This window comes from Nycticebus coucang, chromosome 5 (assembly GCF_027406575.1).
Source record: "Nycticebus coucang isolate mNycCou1 chromosome 5, mNycCou1.pri, whole genome shotgun sequence".
Classification (NCBI taxonomy): Eukaryota; Metazoa; Chordata; class Mammalia; order Primates; family Lorisidae; genus Nycticebus; species Nycticebus coucang.
In genome coordinates, this window is record NC_069784.1 from 71622383 (window position 1) to 71629317 (window position 6935).

General features: G+C 39.0%; 1 pseudogene; it reads left to right on the plus strand.

Annotated features, from left to right (window-relative positions):
- Positions 1-1149: 1149 nt before the first annotated feature.
- On the plus strand, positions 1150-4438 carry LOC128586587 (kinesin-like protein KIF20A; annotated as a pseudogene).
- The last annotated feature ends 2497 nt before the right edge of the window (positions 4439-6935 follow it).

A 6935-nucleotide genomic window follows, 5' to 3' on the forward strand; every position in this document is an offset into this window, starting at 1 on the left:
TTTCAATGTATAAATAACTCCAACAACAAAGCATTTTAATATTTTTGTTTGGAAATTATAAATTTTGAGTACAAATTCAAAGCAGATACTTCTTGTTTTGTCAATCTAAAAACTAATCAAATTTACTTGAGAAATGTGAACTTTAAATGTTTACATGAAATAGATGATGTTGATATTAAAATTTAAAAAAAATAGATGCCTAGTCAAAAAAGATAAGATATATGTTTTTTTAAAAAAATTAATGAATTTTTTTGTTCTTTCCAGTTCCTAGAAAAGGCAGGATATTAAATGGATAGTAGTCAGACAAAAAAAAAAAAAAAAAATCAAAGATAAAAACAGGTTGTTAAATGCAACATCCTTGTATTTTTCTTTGATGATGGCTACTGATCCAAAACTAATCTCACCACCAGAATTATTCTGTCTAATCTTTTATTTCTAATTTTTATTTGTTTTTTTATTTTAATAGATTATATAATTATGGCATAAAATGTGATGTTTTGATGTATGTATACATTGTGGAGTGATTAAATCAAGCTAGTGAACATATCTTTGTCTCATATACGTATCAATTTTGTAATGGAAACATTTATGGGGTGTTTGTTTTTTTTTATTTTCCTGAGTTCTTTGTAAATTCCAGTTATCAGCCCTTTGTCAGATGTGTAGCTTGTGAATATTTCCTCCCATTCTGTAGATTGTTTGCTCTGTTGATTGTTAGCTGTGCAGACAATCATAGTCATAACTTCTTCACCTAGGCAGATACCTAGAAGAGTTTTTCTTAGAATTCTATGGTTTCATTCTTTGCATTTAAGTATTTTATCTTTCTTGAATAAATTTTTGTAAGTGATGAGAAGTAGGAGTCATGTTTCATTCTTCTTTGCATATGGCTATCCAATTTTCCCAGTACCATTTATTGAATAGGGATTTTTTTCCCCTGCATACATTGTTGCCTGCTTTATAAAAGATCAGTTGGTTGTAGATGGCTTTATATTTGGGTTCTCTGTACTGAACCACTGATCTATGTTTCTATTAATGTGATGCCTCCAGATTTGTTCTTTTTGGAAAGTCCAAGTTTGGCAACTGAGTGTGAGTGGGCCAGTACCCCAGGAGTAACAAGTGTCACATCTTCAGACCCAGGCAACTCCTGCCATTATGTCACAAGGAATCCTTTCTCCACCAGCCAGCTTACTGTCAGATGAGGATGTCATAGTCTCTCCCATGTTTGGGTCTACAGCTGCAGATTTGGGGTCTGTGATATGCAAGGATCTGCTGTCAGACTGCTCTGTTATCTCCACCTCCCTAGAAGACAAGCAGCAGGTTACATCTGAGGACAGCACAGAGAAGGTGAAAGTATACCTGAGGGTCAGACCCTTCTTACCTTTAGAGTTGCAATGACAGGAGGACCAGGGTTGTGTCCATATTGAGAATGTGGAGACACTTGCTCTACAAGCACCCAAGGACTCTTTTGCCCTGAAGAGCAATGAGCGAGGCATTGGTCAAGCCACTCACAGGTTTACCTTTTCCCAGATCTTTGGGCCAGAAGTGGGACAGGCATCTTTCTTCAACCTGACCGTGAAGGAGATGGTAAAGGATGTACTCAAAGGGCAGAATGGGCTCATCTACACGTATGGAGTCATCAACTCAGGGAAAACCCACACAATTTTATTTCTGTCCACTGGCCTAGTCAGAGACACGGAGGCAGACACTGCAGACGAAATGAATGATTTATTAAGGGATGGCTGGTGCTCGCTCAGGCACAGCAGCAAATGGCCATTCTTATTCACATTCTTATATACCCCAAATCATCAGATTGAAATAATTCAAGAACAAGGAAGACAAAAGGTAAAGATTCCTTATCAGAGTTAATCCAGCAAAGTACGTACACACCTTTCTAAACCAAGAATATCTTGTTTAGAGATAAACAACAATGGAAATGAACCACAAAGGGCTGTGTTGTCTATTCTGTTTGCCTACTTCTCTATATGATTAACTGAAGGTTTTTGTGTAAATAGAGGTAGAGGATTAAGTGCAACGGTCCATTGCCCGAGACAGATGCTCTTTCTCCAGCTACGACCTGGCGAGAGCCCTCCAGGATATTCTTTCCTTAAAGGTGTGACTGCCTGCATTTTTCAGCAAAGCCGCTTATGTGACCTGGGAGAGAATATCCCCCAAAACTCACATCTAGCCCAAGTACTGGAAATGTCCCTTCTCAGGGTCTTGTAACTTCAAGGAGCACAAATGAGACTGATTCACCTACAAGGGTGCAGTGGACTGTGCTCCTTCACAATTCAAGGTACCATCAAGGATGGAGGAATCCTCCCACGGTCCCTGGCTCTGATCTTCAATAGCCTCCAAGGCCAACTTCATCCAACACCTGATCTGAAGCCTGTGTTCTCTAATGAGGTAATCTAGCTAGACAGCAAGAAGATGCGACAGGAAGAAATGAAGAAGCTTTCCTTGCTAAATGGAGGCCTCCAAGAGGAGGAGCTGTCCACTTCCTTAAAAAGAAGTGTCTAAAAAAAAAAAAGAAGTGTCTACATTGAAAGTCGGATGGGTACCAGCTCCACCTTTGACAGTGGTGTTGCTGGGCTCTCTTCCATCAATCAATTTTACCAGCAGTAGCCAGTTAGATGAAGCAAGTCACCAATGGGCTCAGCCAGATACTGCCCCAGTAAGAATACCAGCAGATATTCGTTTCTCCATCTGGATCTCCTTCTTTGAGATTTACAATGAACTGCTTTATGACCTGTTAGAACCATCTAGCCAGCAGCACAAGAGGCAGACTCTGCAGCTATGCAAGGATCAAAATGGCAATGCTTATGTGAAAGATCTCAATTGGATTCATGTTCAAGATGCTAAGAAGACCTGAAAACTCCTAAAGGTTGGTAGTAAGAACCAGTGTTTTGCCAGCACCCACCTGGACCAGAACTCTAGCTGCAGCCATAGCATCTTCTCAATCCAAATCCTGCACCTTCAGGGGGAAAGGAATATAGTCCCTAAGATCAGCAAGTTGTCACTCTATGATCTGGCTGGCTCAGAGTGCTGCAAAGATCAGAAGAGTGGTGAATGGCTGAAAGAAGCAGGAAACATTAACACTTCTCTGCGTACCCTGGGCTGCTATATTGCTGCCCTGCGCCAAAACCAGAACAGGTCAAAGCAGAACCTGGTTCCCTTCTGTGACAGCAAGTTGACTCGAGTGTTCCAAGGTTTCTTCACAGGCCAAGGCCGTTCTTGCATGATTGTCAATATGAATCCCTGTGCATCTACCTATGATGAGACTCTTCATGTGGCTAAGCTCTCAGCCATTGCTAGCCAGCTTGTGCATACCCGACCTGTGCAACTGGAATTCCCATCGCTGCATTCATTCAAGGAACGCGGTCTTCGGGCATCTCCCAGCTTAGAGAAAAGAGCTAAGGCAGACCCAGGCCTTGAAGATGACATTGAAAATGAAGCTGACATCTCCATGTATAGCAAGGAGGAACTCCTACAGGTAGTGGAAGCTATGAAAGCCTTGCTCGTGAAAGAATGACAGGAAAAGTTGCAGCTGGAGATGAGGCTCCGTGAAGAAATTTGCAATGAGATGCAACAACAAGAACAATGGTGCAGTGAACACTTAGACACCCAAAAGGAACTATTGGAGGAAATGTATGAAGATAAACTAAAGATCCTCAAGGAGTCACTGAAGAGTTTTTGCCAAGAAGAAATTCAGGAGCAGGATGAAAAGATTGAAGAGCTAGAAGCTCTCTTGCAGAAAGCCAGACAGCCAGTGGCCCATCAGCAATCAGGGTCTGAAATCCCCCTATGACAGTCACAAAGGTTGACAACTTCTCCCTCTACCCAGCAGCTCCAGGATATTAAAGCTAAACCACAACAGTGCAAAGCAGAGCTAAACTCCACCACTATAGAACTGCACAAGTATCAGAAAATGTTAGAACCACCACCCTCAGCCAAACCCTTCACCACTGATGTGGACAAGAAGTTAGAGGAGGGCCAAAAGAATATAAGACTTCTTTGGACAGAGCTTCAGAAACTCCGTGAATCTCTCCAGTCAGCAGAAAGAGCCTGTTACCATAGCACTGGGGCAAGAAAACTTCATCAAGCCTTGACTGCTTGTGATGACATCTTAATCAAACAGGAGCAGACCCTGGCTGAGCTGCAGAATATCATGATGCTAGTGAAACTGGACCTTCGGAAGAAGGCAGCATGCATTGCTGAGTAGTATCATACTGTGCTAAAACTCCAAGGCCAGGCTTCTGCCAAAAAGTGCCTCGGTGCCAACCAGGAAAACCAGCAACCCCCAGGGTAAAAACCATTCCTTTGAAACTTACTTCCTCAGACGCCTACCTGCAGAAGCTCAACAGACTGCAGCCCTTATACCTGGATCCTGCACTCAAGGCACTCTCCTTTTCTTAAATCTGGGCCTTTTGGCAAAAAGTACTAAGGCTGTGGGAAAGGAGAAAAGCAGTCATTGCCCCAAGATAGTTCTCTTTTAAGTTTTCCCATATACCTAGAACTCTATCCAGCATGCAATACTCAGACACTAGTTGTTTTTCCTCTTTTGTATTATAATCACCTATGTAATCTTATGTCTTGTTATTTATATGGTTTCATATTTATTGCATATTTATATGCACACAAGAAAATTATATTAAAGACAAAAAAAAAAACAGATTTGTTCCTTTTGCTTAAAATTGCTTTGGTTATTTAGGCTCCTTTCTGACTCCAAAGGAAATATAAAATTATTCATCTAGATATGTGAATTATTACTTTGGTAACTTGATGAAGATTGCATTGAACTCGTAAATCACTTTGCATAGAATGGCCATTTTAAAAGTGTTGACTCACCTATCCATGAGAATGATTTCTTCGTATCCATGAGAATGATTTGTTCATATCCATGAGAATGATTTGTTCCTGACGTCTTTCCTGAGCGTTTTGCAGTTCTCCTGGTAGGTATATTTTACCTCCATGATCAAGTATATTTTTAAGTATTTTATTTTCTTTGTAGCTATTGTGAATGGTATTAAGTCTTTGACTCAACTTTTGTCTTGCGTGTTATTTGTACATAGACATGCTGCTGACATATGCACATTGGTTTTGTATTCTGAGGTTTTGCTGAACTTATTTATCAAATCCAGGAGACTCTTAGGGGAGTTTTGGGGGTCTTCTAGATACAAGATCACATGAGTGAAAAGCAGTATTTTAACATCCTCTTTCCCAATTTGGATACCCTTAATATTCTTCTCTTGCCGGATCCTTGTTGCCAGGACTCCAGCACTGTGTTCAATGAAAGTGATGACAGTGGGAGTCCTTGTCTTTTCTCAGTTCTTAGGGGGCATATTTGCAACTTTTCCCTATTTACTATGTTATTGTCTGTGGATTTGTCATATATGGCTTTTATAATACTGAGATACAATTCTTCTTGCCTAGTTCACGGAGAGTTTTTGTCATGAAAGCATGTTGAATGTATCAAATGATGTTTTTGCAGCTATTGAGATGATCATATGGTCTTTGTTTTTGCTTCTGTTTATATAGTGAATCACATTTTATTAATTTATGTATGTTGAATCATCCTAGCCTCCCTGTGATGAAACCCACTTGGTCCTGGTTATTTTTATGATATGTTATTGAATTCAATTTGGTGGCATTTCATTGAGGATTTTTGCATCTATATTCATCTTTAGTTTTTATTTTTACTTGTGTCCTTTCCTGGCTTTGGTATCAAGGTGATACTGGCTTCACAGAATGAGTTGGAAAAGATTTCTTCTTTCTCAACATTATGGAATAATTTCTGCATTACAGTACCCAGTTTTCTTTTTAAGTATGATAGAATTTGCCTGCGAATCTATCTGGTCCAGGGCTTTTGTTGTGTTGTTTATTTTAGTTGGGAGAGATTCTTAATTACTGTTCAATTCTCACTGTTCTATTTCTTTCTGGTTGAGCCTTGGGAGTGTGTGTGTTTCTAGGAACTTGCCCACTTCCAGTACACTCTAGTTTGTGTGCATAGAGATTCTTGTAGTATTCATGGGTGATGCTTTTGTGTTTCTGTGGTATCAGTTGTAATGTGACTTTTTCATTTCTGATTGAGTTTACATGAATCTCTATTTTGTTCTTGGTTGATCTATCAAGACATCTATCAATTTTGTTTATCTTCTCAAAGAACTAACTTTTGTTTTGATAATCCCTTGTATTGTTTTCTTGTTTTCCAACTCACTTAATTCTGCTCTGACATTCATTATTTCTTTTCTTCTATTGGTTTTGGGTTCTGTTTGTTCTTCCTTTTCTAGATCATTAAGATGCGGCATTAGGTTATTAGTTTGTGATCTTTTGGTCTTTTTGATGTTGACAGTTAAGTCTATGAATTTTCTCCTGAGTAATTTTTTTACTGTGAGATTTTGATAGCTTTTGTCCCCGTTGTCATTAAATAATTTTTTATTTCCACCTTAATTTCATTCTTGACTTAGTAATTGTTCAGCAGCAGGTTTTTAATTTCCAGGGATTTTTGTAGATTTCAGTGTTTTTCTTGTGTTTGATTTCTAGTTTTATTCTGCTGTGGTTTGAGAATGTACATTTTTTTATTTCAGTTGTTTTGAATTTGTTGAGACCAGCGTGTGGCCTAGGATATGATCAGTCTTGGAGAATGTCCCATGTGCTGCTGAGAGGAATGTATATTCTGTGGTTTGGGGGTGGAATGTTCCATAAATGTCTGTTAGGTCCATTTGATCTAGGGTTTACTTTAATTATTTGTTTATTTATTTTCTGCTGTGATGATTTGTCAAACTCTGACAGTGGGTTGTTGCAGGTCCTTGGCAAATATAATGGTTCTATTTATTTCTTTGCTTAGCTCTAGTAAAATTTACTTTATGTATCTGAGAGGTCCTATGTTGAGTGCATATACGTTTGTGATTGTTATGTCTTCTTATGGAATTGCTCCATTT